Below are 16658 nucleotides of genomic sequence, written 5' to 3'. Positions count from 1 at the left end.
CCATGATGCCCCCAACTCTTCCTGTCATCCTAGACTGACTCCCAAAATGCAGATTAATCCAGATAGGGGGCCTCTCCTGTGCTCTTGGGATGCTGCTGCCCTCTGTGCTTCCTGCTACTACTACAGCATCCTGAGCCTGTATCACCTGGAACTTTGGTTCATTTATAGAAGGGAGCTCCCTCCACCTTCTGCCTTAACTGAAACCTGGCTGAGGACATAGCATGAGGCCTTACTAATGCCACAGCCCACCTACCATGTGACAAGGAAGGTGGTCAGCATCCCCCACCCTCACTGCCTCTTTCAGATCACCACTGTTGTTTGGACTCCCTTCCTCAGCACGGCCATCTACTCAGTTTCCTACATTCACTGAGGACTTTGGCCCTTGACTCACAGGCTTCCCAGGAGAAATATTGCCATCATCCTGGGTGATTTAGTATCCCTGTGGATAACACCTTCTATATCTTAATCTTAAAGTCTCTGGCCCCCTTGTCTCCAATGACCTTAGCCCTTCTTACTGCTCAGGCCCCTCATCCCCTTGGTCACACTCTGAGGCCTGTCATCACCTAAAAGCAATACTCTGACAAAATCCGATTATCCAAACATAAGTGCCTGTTCTTGCAGGTCCCCCTTCCTTATCTCATTACATCTATGTCCCCTTAACCTTCCACCTTCTTGTCATCACATAGAGCTGAGCAGTACAAGGAAAGCTCCATTCCCCTGTGGACTGGCGCCAGGGTCCTCAACCCCCTGACATCTGGATTCTCTCTCTACTGTACCACCGAAGCCACTAATGTCACCAGGAACGTCCTTGTTGCTATACTAGAAGGACGCCTTATCTTCTTCATCTTCTCAGTACTTATCTTTTTAGGCCTCTATGTTGACCAATTCTTCATTCTTGAAATCCCTTTCTCCTGCAGCCCCTAAATTGCCTGTCACCCCTCATTTTCTTCCATCTCTTTGAATGTGTTTTCTCTCTTCTTGACTAATTCCTTTTCTTCCCATCAGCCCCATAAATGTTTCTGTTCCCAGGGCTCTGTCTTGGTTTACTTCTTCTTTCAAATTCTTCTTGGATTATCTCACTCATACCCAAGGTTTCAACAACCACCCAAAAGCCAGTGATGTCCAAACCTAAATTCTGGGTCTTAAATGCCCATTGGGTATTGCCACCAGCATGCCCTGCAGGGTCCTTAACTTTAGCATGTCCCAAACTGAACTTTCTATTCTCTACCTTAAACTCTGTGGGACATGGCAGAATTTAATAAAGACCAACAGGCCGGCCACAGTGGCTCATGCCTGTAATCCCAGCACTTTGGGAGGCTGAGGTGGGTGGATCAACTGAGGTCAGGAGTTCAAGACCAGCCTGGCCAACAAGGTAAAACCCCATCTCTAGTAAAAATACAAAAATTAGCCAGTTGTGGTGACATGCACCCATAATCCCACCTACTCAGGAGGCTGAGTCAGGAGAATTGCTTGAAACCAGTAGGCGGAGGTTGCAGTGAGCTGAGATTGGGCCTGGGTGACAGAGAAACTCCATCTCAAAAAAAAAAAAAAAAAAATCCTGACATGTCACCTCCCTCTAGGCAGAAAGGAAATTTGAATAGTACTCATTATTACTAATTTAAGATGTATTAAAATGTCCCAAATACCCCTTTTATTCAGCGAGTTGATAAATGTAAAAATATTTATAATCCTATTTTCTCCTTCAAGTCCTGAGTTGCTCAACAGTGAATTATCTTCCCATAGATGATTTCAGGAGGACAGGCTGTGCCTTGGCCATCCGCCCATCTTGTATTGGCCTTAGACACGAATCATGGAGTAGAGAGCAACTGTCTGGTAAGTGGGTCCGGTGGATTTGTTTGCATACTTAGAAACGTATTTTGCCTTGATGCAGATATTACGCATACTATAAGAAGAGACTGGCCAGGCATGGTGGCTCACACCTGTAATCCCAGCACTTTGGAAGGCCGAGGCAGGTGGATCACTTGAGGTCAGGAGTTCAAGACCAGCCCTGGCCAACACAATGAAACCCTATCTCTACTAAAAACATAAAAATCAGCTGGCCGGGCCCGGTGGCTCATGCCTGTAATCCCAGCACTTTGGAAGGTGAAGGCGAGCAGATCACATGAAGTCAGGAGTTCCAGACCAGCCTGGACAACATGCTGAAACCCCATCTCTACTAAAAATACAAAAACATGCCAGGCATAGTGGTGGGTGCCTGTAGTCCCAGCTACTCAGGAGGCTGAGACAGGAGAATCACTTGAACCCAGCAGATGGAGGTTGCAGTGAGTTGATATTACGCCACTGCATTCCAGCCTGGGCGACAGAGCAAGACTCTGTCTCAAAAAAAAATAAATAAATACAAAAATAAAAATTAGCCAGGCATGACCGGGCGCGGTGGCTCAAGCCTGTAATCCCAGCACTTTGGGAGGCCGAGGTGGATGGATCAAGAGGTCAAGAGATCGAGACCATCCTGGTCAACACGGTGAAACCCCGTCTCTACTAAAAATACAAAAAACTAGCTGGGCATGGTGGCGCGTGCCTGTAATCCCAGCTACTCAGGAGGCTGAGGCAGGAGAATTGCCTGAACCCAAGAGGCGGAGGTTGTGGTGAGCCGAGATCGCGCTATTGCACTTCAGCCTGGGTGACAAAGCAAAACTCCATCTCAAAAAAAAAAAAAAAAAAAAATTAGCCAGGCATGGTGACCGGTGCCTATAATCCCAGCTACTTGGGAGGCTGAGGCAGGAGAATCACTTGAACCTAGGAGGTGGAGGTTGCATTGCAGTGAGCTGAGATCGCGCCACTACACTCTAGCCTGGGCAACAAAGCCAGATTCCATCTCAAAAAAAAAAAAAAAAGAAGAAGAAGAAGGAAGGAAGGAGAGAAAAGAAAAAAGAAAGAAGAGGCGGTGGCAGCAGCAACGGCTGAGTCACATGTAAAGCTGAAAATAGGTATGAGACCCAGCATGTCCTCTAAGGATACTCCCAGAGGGTCTCATATCACCTTTTGAAATATGGGCTCTTCCCAGGCAGTTCCAGGTCTTATGTAAACGGACTGAGAATTTTCTAGAAAGGGAGACACCAGCTCTGGTAATGGAACTTCCAAAACTGGCTAGGGAAAAAATAGTCCCTATTGATACAGTGCCTTCTGGGTGCCATTGTGATTGAGGGATGCGAAGTAATCTGAGGTCTCAGGATGAACAAAGCTTTGGATAACATTAATTTAACCTACTCAGCTCATCATCTGTTTTCTTGGTGTGTGGTGCAAGGAACAAAAAACCTAACCAACTACTTTAACAAGGAAAAGTGGGGGTTGAAGCTTGTTGGAAGGAAAATTGAGTGTTTCAAGTAGCAACTAAACCAGAAGAATAAAAGGGAAACTCTGATTTAGGGCCTTGGTCAGATACGGCTGGAACCAAGGATTCAATGGCTAGTTCTCTGGTTTTCTCTGTATGCTGCCTTCAACTTTCCCCAATGCAGCCTCAAGTCCTCAGTGTGACTGAGCGCCCCTAGCTCCCTGGCCTCATTCACACCCTACCTGCCACTGGCAGAGAGGGACTAGTCTATTCTCACTCTGCTGAGAAGGGTCTCTGGCCTGGCTTGGCTCGGGGGCAGACCCCCAAACTATTGGTGGTGAGTCAAGACCGCACCACTACACTCCAGCCTGGGCCACTGGAGTAAAACCCTGTCCCCCCTCCCAAAAAAAAAACAGGCCGGGCACAGTGGCTCACACCTGTAAAACCAGCACTTTAGGAGACTGAGGCGGGTGGATCACAAGGTCAGGAGATGGAGACCATCCTGGCCAACATGGTGAAACCCCATCTCTACTAAAAATACAAAAATTAGTTGGGCATGGTGGTATATGCCTGTAGTCCCAGCTACTCAGGAGGCTGAGGCAGGAGAATCGCTTGAACCTGGGAGGCACAGGTTGGAGTGAGCTGAGATCATGCCACTGCACTCCAGCCTGGTGACAGAGCGAGACTCCATCTCAAAAACAAACAAATAAACAAAAAAACCCGGTGCAGAAGAACAGGTAAGGGGAAGGGGCATTAGTGTTGCAGACTCCTCAAATGGGTCTGGATCTCTCCCCAGGTGAGGGTATTTTTTGCCCTGCTAGCTGTGTGAGCCTGTGTGTATATGTGTGTGTGTGTGTGTGTGTGTGTGTGTGTGTGTGTGAGAGAGAGAGAGAGAGAAAGAGAGAGAGAGAGAGAGAGAGAGAGAGAGAGAGAAAGATCGAGATCATGCATGAGCCTTCCTGTCAAAGGTTTTAAACCCAGTCACCTGTGGATGGCCTCAATGCATTCAATCCATCCTGGCTACAGCAGTATTAGTTTAAAAAAGTAGAAAGTTAACCTTTGAAGGAAAATTAATAGTAAGCAAGCCCCACCAAGTGTGTGAGTTGTGGCAAAGTTTCTCTTCAAACAGCCTGCTCAACCTTTTATTCTTTAATTTCCAGTACCCCCACCCTTTCTTCTCCTTTTTTTCTTTCTGACTTTACATGCCCGGGCATGCCACAGCACCAGTGGTGTTAACAGCACCAGCTCACATTCCTTTCCTAATTTAAGACAAGACTGGCTCTCTAGTTCACTGCAGAGGACCCCTTCCTCCTCTCCCCTCTCTTTCGTTAAGTGTCCACCTTATCTAAGAAAGTTTAAATGAGCCAGGTGTGGTGGCTCACGCCTGTAATCCTAGCACTTTGGGAGGCTGAAGTGGGTGGATCACCTGAGGTCAGGAGTTCGAGATCAGCCTGACCAATATGGTGAAACCCTATCTTTAAAAAAAAAAGAAAGTTTAAATGTTTAGCCAGTCAGGTCTAGTTTAAATTGTGCAGTCTGACCGCAGCCAAGGGGGAAGGACATCAGAGCAGGAGTCATATTAGAAATAAAAACTTCAACTCTCCTTTGTTCTGGGTACTCTCATGATGGCCAGCCCTGTGAGAAGCACCCTTTCTGCAGAAAGTAAAATTGCCTTGCTAAGAAAACTTTGTCTAAGTGCTAGTTCTTCTTTGCAGCACCGAGGAACGAGCATTTGTTTCCAACAATTTTGGGGGCTCATCTGGGGTTCCCATTCTCCTTCAGGAGGGGGGTCTTCAGTCACCCCACCCAGACAGGGGGAGACATGTCCCACTGTCCCATTGCAGTGGTCTCAGGGACAGGAGATCAAGACTCACCTGTTGTGATGAATAAATCCAGGCTCTCAGCAACACGGGGAGAAGAAGCTTACAACACCATAGCAACCAGGTAACGGCACAGACCAAAGTAAGAAACATCACAGGTTGAGGTGCCCCCACACTGCCCCTGCACCCCCCCAACCCCCCACAGCTAGGAGTGCTAAAAACCTCCAGCAAGGGGGTGTTGAAAGTTCCAAGGAAAAGGCCTATTCTACTTAGGCATCACTCCAAACCTTCAAGATAATGAAATTCCTCCTGATAGTCCCCTAAGGCTTACGTTAAAATATTAGAAAGATAATGAAAGAACCAAACATAAAAGAAAGCAGCAAATAATAAAATATTGTTGTTTTATTTGGAGGGCCCATCCTTATACCCTCAGTCTTCTGGCCAAAATTTAGGCCTAATGAGGAGTGGATTTGTCAGCTCTTAATGGAACACGTTAACGATAAAAGCCCTGTCTCCCAGGAGGAGATATGCTCTTTGTTAGAGACAAGGACCCGTCCTCCTTTACCCCTTGAAAACCAGAATGAACAAGTCAGAAACCAACTTCTCTGAAAGAGAAAAAGTCCCTGTTTCTAAACAGCCTGCACCCACCAACACATGGCATCCTCTAGATCATCATCTATTCAGTTTCCCGGACACGCCCTTCAGGGAGCTGTGCACTAAAAAGTAAAGATTTACATGACAAACTTACCCAGTGGAAACCTGACTGTCTCTTGTAGACTTCTGAGGAAATCCATCAAGTTGAAGAATTAAAAGAGATGCTCATAACTGCCCCTATTCTAGCCCTATCCTTCCTAGAAAAGCCATTCCACCTTTTTGTTAACGTGAATAACAGGGTAGCTTTAAGAGTGCTTACCCAAGAGCACAGAGTCCGAGGCAGCTCGTGGCCTTGCTGTCGAAGATTTTAAACCCAGTCACCTGTGGCTGGTCTCAATGCATTCAACCCATCGTGGCTGCAGCAGTATTAGTTAAAGAAAGTAGAAAATTAACCTTTGAAGGAAAATTGACACAAAGCAAGCCCCACCAAGTTAGAACTATCTTAAATCAAAAAGCAAGGAGGTGGATCACTGACTCAAACATTTTAAAGAGTGAGGCTATTCTGCTAGAAAAAGATAATTTAACATTAACTACTGATAATTCACTCAACCCAGCAGGTTTCTTAACAAGGAATCCAAACCTATAAAGGAGGCACACACGTTTAGATTTAATTAATTACCATATGAGGGTCTGGCCAGACTTAAAAGAAACTCCCTTCAAGACAGGGTGGCGCTTATTTATAGACAGGTCCTCCCAAGTAATTGAAGGGAAAAGATATGATAAGTATTCAGTAATTAATAGAGAAACTCTTGAAGAAGTCAAGTCAGGAAGACTACTCAATAATTAGTCTGCCCAAACTCGTGAACTGTTTGCACTCATCCAAGCTTTGAAACATTTACAGAGCAAAGAAGGAACTATCTATACTGATTCTAAGTGTGCCTTTGGAGGGGCTCATACATTTGGAAAAATTTGGACTGAGAGGGGTCTTATTAACAGTAAAGGCCAAAGTCTAGTCCACAAACAACTGATTGTTCGTGTCCTAGACAATCTCCAGGTGCCAGAGAGATAGCTATTGCACATGTCCCACAGCATCAAAAAGACTTTTCTTTCACAAGTCAGGGAAATAACCTTGCAGATCAGATAGCCAAACAAGCTGCTGTTCCTTCTGAAATGCCTGTCTTTCACTTAACTCCTTGCCTTCCTTCCCCTACTGCAGTCCCCATCTTCTCTTCCACTGCAAAGGAAAAGTTAATAAAAATAGGTGCTGAAGAGAACACAGAAGGAAAATGAATTATTACCAGATGAAAAGATGTTACCCAAACCTCTCATGAGGGAGGTCTTGACTCAACTACACCAAAAAACCCATTGATGACCCCAAGTTATGTGTAATGCAGTTCTGAGAGTTTATAAGTGTATTAGAGCTGGGCGTGGTGGCTCACGCCTGTAATCCTAGCACTTTGGGAGGCCAAGGTGGGTGGATTACCTGAGGTCAAGAGTTCAAGTCCAGCCTGGCCATAATGGTAAAACCCCATCTTAAAACCCCGTCTTGTAAAAAAAAAAAAAAAAATTTATAAAAAGTGTATTAGAATTTATACCCTAGCCAAACATGTCACGGATAGTTGCCTAATATGCAGGAAAACTAATTAAGCCCTAAGAAAATCACCTCCCTGCCAGGTGCAGTGGCTTATCCCTGTAATCCCAGCACTTTGGGAGGCCAAGGCCGGCAGATCACGAGGTCAGAAGATCAAGACCAACCTGGCCAACATGGTGAAACCCCCTCTCTACTAAAAATACCAAAAATTAGCGGGGCGTAGCAGTGGGTGTCTGTAGTCCCAGGTACTCGGGAAGCTGAGGCAGGAGAATTGCTTGAACCCGGGCAGCGGAGGCTGCAGTGAGCTGAGATTGTACCACTGCACTCCAGCCTGGGGACAGATACTCTGTCTCAAAAAAAAAGAAAGAAAGAAAGAAAGAAAATCAATCCTCAAAGGAAGTGATCCAAGGCTAAGACCACCCCAAAGTGTTCAAATTAATTACGCTAAAATGCCTCCGATCGGTCACCTGAAGTATTTGTTAGTAACAGTAGATCACTTTACTGAGTAGAGGCTATCCCCTTCTCAAGAACAATTGCTAGTAATATAGTTAAAGCATTCATTGAAAATATCATACCCAGATTTAGACTAGTAGGAAACATTAATTCAGAAAATAGAACCCATTTCAAGGCAAATATTATTACAGAATTAGCCCAGGTGCTAGACATAAAGAATACCATATCCCTCAGCATCTATTCTCTTTGGGAGGGGATGAATCAAACTCTAAGGAGTCACCTAACCAAATTAGTCCTAGAAACCCAGTTGCCCTGGACTAAATGCCTCCCCATTGTCTTGTTAAGAATCAGAACTGCCCCTTGAAAGGATGTTTATCCCCTTATGAGATGCTACATAAGCTGCCTTATTTACATTCGACTACTGATGTCCCTACATCTGAAACCAAAAATCAGTTCCGCAGAAACTATATACTTGGTCTATCTTCTACTTTCTCTTCTCTTAAAACAAAAGGTCTCCTGGCACAGGCACCTCCCCTAAAGTTTCCAGCACATCAACATCAACCTAGAGATCGCATCCTCATCAAAGGGTAGAAAAAAAGAAAACTGAAGCCAGCTTAAGAAGGACCTTATGTGGTGCTCCTAACCACTGAGACTGCAGTCCGAAGAGTGGAAAGAAAGTGGACTTACCGCACCCCAGTCAAAAGAGCACCTCCCCCACCATCAGAATCACAGGCCATTGTTCCAAGGTCAAGCCCTACCAAATTAAAGCTAAGAAAAGTTGAAATCTTCTATACCTTGTATATTGTCTCTCCCTCTTTCCTCACTCTGTTGCTAGCTAATTCCTTATTAATGTAACTAAGTCTGACTCCTGCCAAACTACTGTTTTTAATGCTTGTCTTGTTATACCTTCTAAGGATTTAAAGGACTGAGACAACTAGCTTCTTCAGATAAGTATCTCTGCCCTGGCCCTCTAATCTCTACAGTTACCCCAAGTTCTCATTGTTGTGATTATCTACAACCAAGATGCCATTCCTTTACTCCCACAGCCTAGCAACCTTATACTAATTAGAACTACATCCTTCAGACCACCCAATACCAAGGTCAGACTTCTACTAGGGGGGTTTGCGTCAATCTAAAGCCCCTCCTCCATTTTACCAAAGGAACTACTGTCCCTGATTGCCAATCTCACCAATGCAACCCTATCCTTTTTTTTTTTTTTTCTTTTTTTCTTTTTTTTTTTTTTAGACAGAATCTTGCTTTGTTGCCAGACTGGAGTGCAGTGGCTCCATCTTGGCTCACTGCAACCTCCACCTCTCTCAAGTTCAAGGGATTCCCCTACCTCAGCCTCCAGAGTAGTTGGGACTACAGGCATGAACCACCATTCCTGGTGATTTTTATGTATTTTAGTAGAGACAGGGTTTCACCATGTTAGCCAGGGTGGTCTCAAACTCCTGACCTCGTGATCCACCCACCTTGGCCTCCCTACGTGCTGGGATTCCAGGCATTCCACCGCACCCAGCCTTATTTCTATTACAACCTCTACCTCCATTGACCCTAAGCCTGCCCTCAGTCAATTCTATAGTGTAGGGACCAAAGTCAATAAGAAAGATTCTATAAGTATTTTTAAAATACACATTGTTCCTCCTCCTCCTCCTCCTTCCCTACCCCCAAAAGTTTTAGATCAGACACCTGTTATTCCTGTACCTAATGATAGGCCCAAGGTGTCTTTTTTTTTTTTTTTTTTAAATTTTATTTTATTTTTTTGAGACGGAGTTTCGCTCTTGTTACCCAGGCTGGAGTGCAACGGCGCGATCTCGGCTCACCGCAACCTCCGCCTCCTGGGCTCAGGCAATTCTCCTGCCTCAGCCTCCTGAGTAGCTGGGATTACAGGCACGTGCCACCATGCCCAGCTAATTTTTTGTATCTTTAGTAGAGACGGGGTTTCACCATGTTGACCAGGATGGTCTCGATCTCTCGACCTCGTGATCCACCCGCCGCAGGCTCCCAAAGTGCTGGGATTACAGGCTTGAGCCACCGCACCCGGCCCAAGGTGTCTTTTGTAAAAGTAAATGATCTAAAACAAACCTTAGCAATTAAGACAGAACATCAAGAGGCAATGCCTGGTTGAAATAGACTAAATAATAGGTTTGCACCCTAGACAAAAGTAACCGTTACGCTTGTACGCACAGTAGGCCAGAGGCCCAGACTGTCCCCTTTCCACTTTAGACGGTCTCGCTGTCAACCAGACCTGAGCTGTATGGTGGCTCTTTTCAAAAATCCCACAGCCTAAAATGATAAATAGTACCAAGCTCTCTTTCTGCTGTTCCCAGAAGTCAGCACCCAGCAGGTCAGCCCCCAAAGGCCACAGTCTCCGCCTCCCAATATCAAGTTTACCTAGTGTCTCTCATGACAAGAGGAAAATTTAGCATTCCTCAGAAACTTAAAAGAATGCAAAGAGCTTAAGCCCTTTCAAGAGATTACCCATCAGTCTGCCCTCAGCCATCCCCAAGCAGATGTATAGTAGTATTGTGGCAGACTTTTACTAGACACTCTGCCAAGTAACTGGAGCGGAACTTGTGCTCCAGCCCAACTGGCCATCCCTTTCACCTTGGCATTTCACCAACCTGAGAAAGTAAAAGCAAAAAGCCACAAACCAAGAGAAGCTCTTTATGAGTCCTTTGATCCTCAAGCTTATATAGATGCCATCAAATTTCCACGAGGATTGCCAAATGAATTCAAAGCCGGAAACCAAATAGTGGCAAGGTTTGAATCCGAATTGTTCTAGTAAGTAACTATCAATTAAAATGTAGATTAGCCAGGCGCGGTGGCTCAAGCCTGTAATCCCAGCACTTTGGGAGGCCGAGGCAGGTGGATCACGAGGTCAGGAGATTGAGACCATCCTGGTCAACACGGTGAAACCCCGTCTCTACTAAAAATACAAAAAATTAGCTGGGCATGGTGGCGCATGCCTGTAATCCCAGCTGCTCAGGAGGCTGAGGCAGGAGAATTGCCTGAACCCAGGAGGCGGAGGTTGTGGTGAGCCGAGGTCGTGCCATTGCACTCCAGCCTGGGTACAAGAGTGAAACTCCATCTCAAAAAAAATAAAATAAAATAAAATGTAGATTAGATAAACTACATTTTCTATAACCAGGAACGTTTTGTTAACTATACCAGAGATGCCATGAGAGGAATAGCTGAACAATGAAGGCCCACCAGTCAAATGGCCTAGGAAAACAGAATAGCATTAAACACGATGCCAGCAAAAAAAGGTGGAGTTTGTGTCATGATTAGAACCCAACGTTGCATCTTTATTCCTAATAACACAGCCCCCTACAGAACGATTACAAAGGCCTTACAAGGCCTTAACTCTCTATCAGCTGAATTAGCTGACAACTCAGAGATATCTGATCCCTTAACAGGCCTCACAGACAAGTAGTTCAGTGGATGGAAAAAGTTAGTAACTTCAATACTCACCCCCTCACAATTGACAGGTGTACTGCACTAATCCTTGTTAAATGCTGCCTCATACCCCGTGCTTGCGGGTTATTGTAAAAACTTATTAAAACAACTCTTGGCCGGGCATGGTGGCTCGCGCCTGTAATTGCAACAGTTTAGGAGGCCAAGGCGGGCAGATCACCTGAGATCAGGAGTTCAAGACCAGCCTGACCAACATGGAGAAACCCCGTCTCTACTAAAAATAAAAAAAATTAGCCAGCCGTGGTGGTGTATGCCTGTAATCCCAGTTACTCAGGAGGCTGAGGCAGGTGAATCGCTTGAACCCAGGAGGTGGAGGTTGCGGTGAGCTGAGATTGCGCCGTTGCACTCCAGCCTGGGCAACAAGAGTAAAACTCAGTCTCAAAAAAAAAAAAAACTCTCACCAAAGCTTTCCTCAACTCTCCCCCACCCTATTCAAATAGACTTTTTCTTTTTTTTTCTTTTTTTTTGTTTGTTTGTTTGTTTGTTTGTTTGTTTTTTGAGACGGAGTTTCACTCTTGTTGCCCAGGCCGGAGTGCAATGGCGCGATCTTGGCTCACCGCAACCTCCGCCTCCTGGGTTCAGGCAATTCTCCTGCCTCAGCCTCCTGAGTAGCTGGGATTACAGGCACACGCCACCATGCCCAGCTAATTTTTAGTATTTTTAGTAGAGACGGGGTTTCACCATGTTGACCAGGATGGTCTCAATCTCTTGACCTCGTGATCCACCCGCCTCGGCCTCCCAAAGTGCTGGGATTACAGGCTTGAGCCACCGCGCCCGGCCTCAAATAGACTTTTTCTTCTAGAAAATCAAGCCAGCAAAAAACAATAAAAAAACAGCACAGTCAGAATATGCTAAAAAAAAGTTTGGAAAGAAAGAGTTAATTTTTTAAAAAGTAGAAGGAAGAAGTTGTGAGATATGGCAGTTTCTCCTCAAAGAGCCTGCTCAACCTTTTATTCTTTAATTCTCAGCACCCCCACCCTTTCTTCTCTTTTTCTTCTTTCTGACTTTACTACATGCCCGGGCATGCCACAGCACCAGTGGTGTTATCAGCACCAGCTCACATTCCTTTCCTAATTTAAGAAAAGACTGGGGCCGGGCACGGTGGCTCAAGCCTGTAATCCCAGCACTTTGGGAGGCCGAGGCGGGTGGATCACGAGGTCGAGAGATCGAGACCATCCTGGTCAACATGGTGAAACCCCGTCTCTACTAAAAATACAAAAAAAAATTAGCTGGGCATGGTGGCACGTGCCTGTAATCCCAGCTACTCAGGAGGCTGAGGCAGGAGAATTGCCTGAACCCAGGAGGCGGAGGTTGCGGTGAGCCGAGATCGCGCCGTTGCACTCCAGTCTGGGTAACAAGAGCGAAACTCCGTCTCAAAAAAAAAAAAAAAAAAGAAAGAAAGAAAAGAAAAGACTGGTTCTCTAGTTCACTGCAGACGACCCGTTCCTCCTCTCCCCTCTCTTTTGTTAGGTGTTTACCTTATCTAAGAAAGTTTCAATGTTTAGCCAGTCAGGTCTAGTTTAAATGTTTAGCCAATCAGGTCTAGGTTAAACCAATCGGGTCTGGTGCAGTCTGACTCCAGCCAATGAAGAAAGGACACAGGGGAAGGAGTCACATTAGAAATAAAAACTTCTACTCTCCTTTGTTCTAAGTGCTCTTGTGACTTGTGAGAAGCACCCTTTCTGCAGAAAGTAAAATTGCCTTCCTAACAAAACTCTTTGTCTAACTGCTAGTTCTTCTTTGCAGCACCAAGGAACGAGCATTTGTTTCTAACACTGTGTGACAGACCAGTTGCATACGACTGACAAGTGAGCAGCTGAGAGTGGGCAGTGATTACCCCAGGCCCTTCCCACTCACTCCAGGTCCAAGCCAGGATCCAAGCCTTCTGCCTCTGGCTTGCAATTGAATTTGATGTCTGCACTGGCCCTTGCTAATCCCTAAGGTTTGAGCTTTTGTTTACCCTCTGGCCACTTTGGTTAGCATCTCCTCCTCTAGTTTCAGCTTTTACATTAAACCCCAAACCCAGCCTTCTTGGCAAGTCCAATCAACCTCACACCAGCAACACTCTTGGGGCTCAGCTGCAAATATGCATACTACTTCTGTTGGGAAGGGAGCTAGATTCTTCCTGGTCCTGTCTGGGCACCAAGGAGTAAGAAAGATAAAGAAGCAGCTTCCCTGCCAAAGGGGAAGAGATGCTCAGCTCCCAAGTAGCTCTGCCCTCCACCACCAGCCTCCAGCTCTGTCTCTGCTGGAGCAACTCAGCATTCAGGGATTAGGAGATAGGAAGGAACCTAAGGGCACCTGCAGGTGGTAATGCTCAAGTCTCAGGCACAATGGCCTGGACACAGAGGAGGCAGCATCAGGAACACTGGGGACAGGAGGATGGTGCAGGGGACATGAGGGACAGTGCCTAGATCTGGCCTGCTAAAGGAGCAGACAGCAGAGCTAATGTTGTAGCAAGAGCAGCTGCTCCGGGCCCTTGCCAGGAGAAGATAGAGCTCCAAAGAGGCCAACATTGCAATGGTGTCACAAGTCCTTGCCTTCTTTTCTTCCCAGCGTTGTTGTGACTCACTGCTTCATTGACAAAGCCTAGGATCTCTTATATACATTCCTTTCATTTGCTCACTCATCAATATTTTCAGCTTTTGTCTGAACAAGAATAAACAGAAATTCATATTTCTCAGCAGTTTGCTTATTGCAGAATTGAAACCTAGAAATGGAAAACATGAACCTGGCAGTGAAACTGGCTTCACTGGCAATGAAACACGCTATGCTCTTGCTACCCTAATACCTGACACAGTTGGGTTCCTCTGGGTCTTGTTCATGATGATGGATCCCACTGCCTAGGAAACCCTTCTGCCTCATCCACTTGGCAAACTCTTACCCATCTTTCAAGCCCTAAGTCAGGTATCGCTGCTCCTGGGAACAGCAACACCCACCTCTCTATCCCATGGATTAATTGCTTACCATTTGGCCCTCATAGTGACCTGTGTTTGCCACAAAAGATTATTTTACTGTACATGGTTAGTTATTTCTGCTTAATACCTCCACTAAACTGTGTACATGGAGAAGGAGGAAAGATTATCTTGTTTGTTTTTGTATCTGTGTCTAGCTAGCACTTGCTAGTAACTGCTCCGCATTTAGGTACCAGGAGTTAGAAAGAGACCTGGGGTTTACATTGCTCAAGTCTCAGGCACAGAGGCCTGAGCACAGAAGAGACAGCACCAGGAACTCTGGGAGCAGGAGGATGGCGCAGGAGACGTGAAAGTGCAAGGACTAGCACAGTACGAATCCTTAAAGTAAATACTGCTGCACATGATGGCTCACTCACACCTGCAATCCCAGCACTTTGGGAGACCAAGGTGGGCAGATGGCTTGAGCCCAGGGGTTTGAGACCAACCTGGGTAACATGTCAAAATCTCATTTCTACAAACAAATAAAAATTAGCCAAGCATGTTGGCAGGAGCCTGTAGTTCCAACTACTCAAGAGGTTGAGGTGCAAGGATGGCTTGAGCCTGAGTGATTGAGACAGCAGTAAGCCAGGATCATGGCACTGCATTCCAGCCGGGGCAACAGAGTAAGGCTGTCTCAAAATATATAAATAAAATTTTTTTTTTTTTGAGACGGAGTTTCGCTCTTGTTACCCAGGCTGGAGTGCAATGGCGCGATCTCGGCTCACCGCAACCTCCGCCTCCCGGGTTCAGGCAATTCTCCTGCCTCAGCCTCCTGAGTAGCTGGGATTACAGGCACGCGCCACCATGCCCAGCTAATTTTTTGTATCTTTAGTAGAGACGGGGTTTCACCATGTTGACCAGGATGGTCTCGATCTCTTGACCTTGTGATCCACCCGCCTTGGCCTCCCAAAGTGCTGGGATTACAGGCTTGAGCCACCACGCCCGGCCCAATAAAATTTTTTTAAAATGTTGATTGAAATAAATGAGCCGGGCGCTGTGGCTCAAGCCTGTAATCCCAGCACTTTGGGAGGCTGAGGCGGGTGGATCACGAGGTCGAGAGATCGAGACCATCCCGGTCAACAGGGTGAAACCCCGTCTCTACTAAAGATACAAAAAATTAGCTGGGCATGGTGGCACGTGCCTGTAATCCCAGCTACTCAGGAGGCTGAGGCAGGAGAATTGCCTGAGCCCAGGAGGCGGAGGTTGCGGTGAGCCGAGATCGCGCCATTGCACTCCAGCCTGGGTAACAAGAGCGAAACTCTGTCTCAAAAAAAAAAAAAAAAAAAAAAAAAGAAATAAATGAACCAAAAAATTCAATCAAGAAAATAAACATAAGTGCCATGTCACTGTATGCTTTGGTCCATTCAATGTCAGAGCCAGGAATCTAATTGAGAAGCATGTCGTGGAGCCAGGTCCTCTGTCTTCCCCAGCTTCAGTATTTTGCTCCATCTCTTAACAAGGAGGCTTAAGGCAGGACATGGGGGATCATGCCTGTAATCCCAGCACTTTGGGAGGCCGAGGCAGGAGGATTGTTTGAGGCTAGGAGTTTGAGACCTGCCTGGGCAACACAGCAAGACCCCATCTCTACAAAAAATTTAAAAATTAGCTAGGCATGGTGGTGCATGCCTGTAGTCCTAGCTACTCTGGAGGCTGAGGCAGGAGGATAACTTGAGCCTAGGCGTTTGAGGCTGCAGTGAGCCATGATTGTGCCACTGCACACCAGCCTGAATGACAGAGTGAGACCCTATCTCCAAAAATTAATAATAATAAAGAATGAGGAGGCGTGAAGTACAACCTTTTCCCAATTTCAAATACAAATTTAAGACTCCTCATGGGCTTTTATCTCCATTTTCATTCTCCAAGAATAGCTTCTTCGATACTTGTAGCAATAGTGTGTGACAGACAGAAAAACAAACTGCACACTTTATTGTCCAAATCAGCTGGCTGCATAGTTCTCTTTAGCTGTTAATGGAACTATAGGATGTCTAGTCCTGTTCAAGTCAAGGTCTAGCAGTAAAATTCTTTCTGGAACTGCTGTGCCTGGTGCTTTGCACAAAGTAGCCACTAGAAAATTAATGCTATAACTACATGTAACCATGAAAGTGAGGCAGGCCAGGAGGAGATGCTGCGGGGTCTGCTATCACACGCCATTCTTGACGCAGCAGGAACCTCAACCAAGGGATGAACAAGGACCCTCAGATCTTTGGCGTGCAATTCTCAGTCAGGCTGTTAGGAAGTCACAGCCTGGGAGAGTCAGAATGACATCATTTTAAAATCAACTCCATTTTTTTGAGACAGAGTCTCGCTCTGTCACCCAGGCTGGAGTGCAGTGGCACAATCTCGGCTCACTGCAACCTCCACCTCCCGGGTTCAAGCAATTCTTCGGTCTCAGCCTCCCAAGTAACTGAGATTACAGGTGTGTGCCACCACGCCCAGCTAATTTTTGTATTTTTAGTAGTGATGGGGTTTCGCCATGT

The sequence above is a fragment of the Saimiri boliviensis genome, chromosome 6 (genome assembly GCF_048565385.1).
Source record: "Saimiri boliviensis isolate mSaiBol1 chromosome 6, mSaiBol1.pri, whole genome shotgun sequence".
In the NCBI taxonomy this organism is placed as follows: Eukaryota; Metazoa; Chordata; class Mammalia; order Primates; family Cebidae; genus Saimiri; species Saimiri boliviensis.
Note: the sequence above shows the minus strand (reverse complement) of the source record.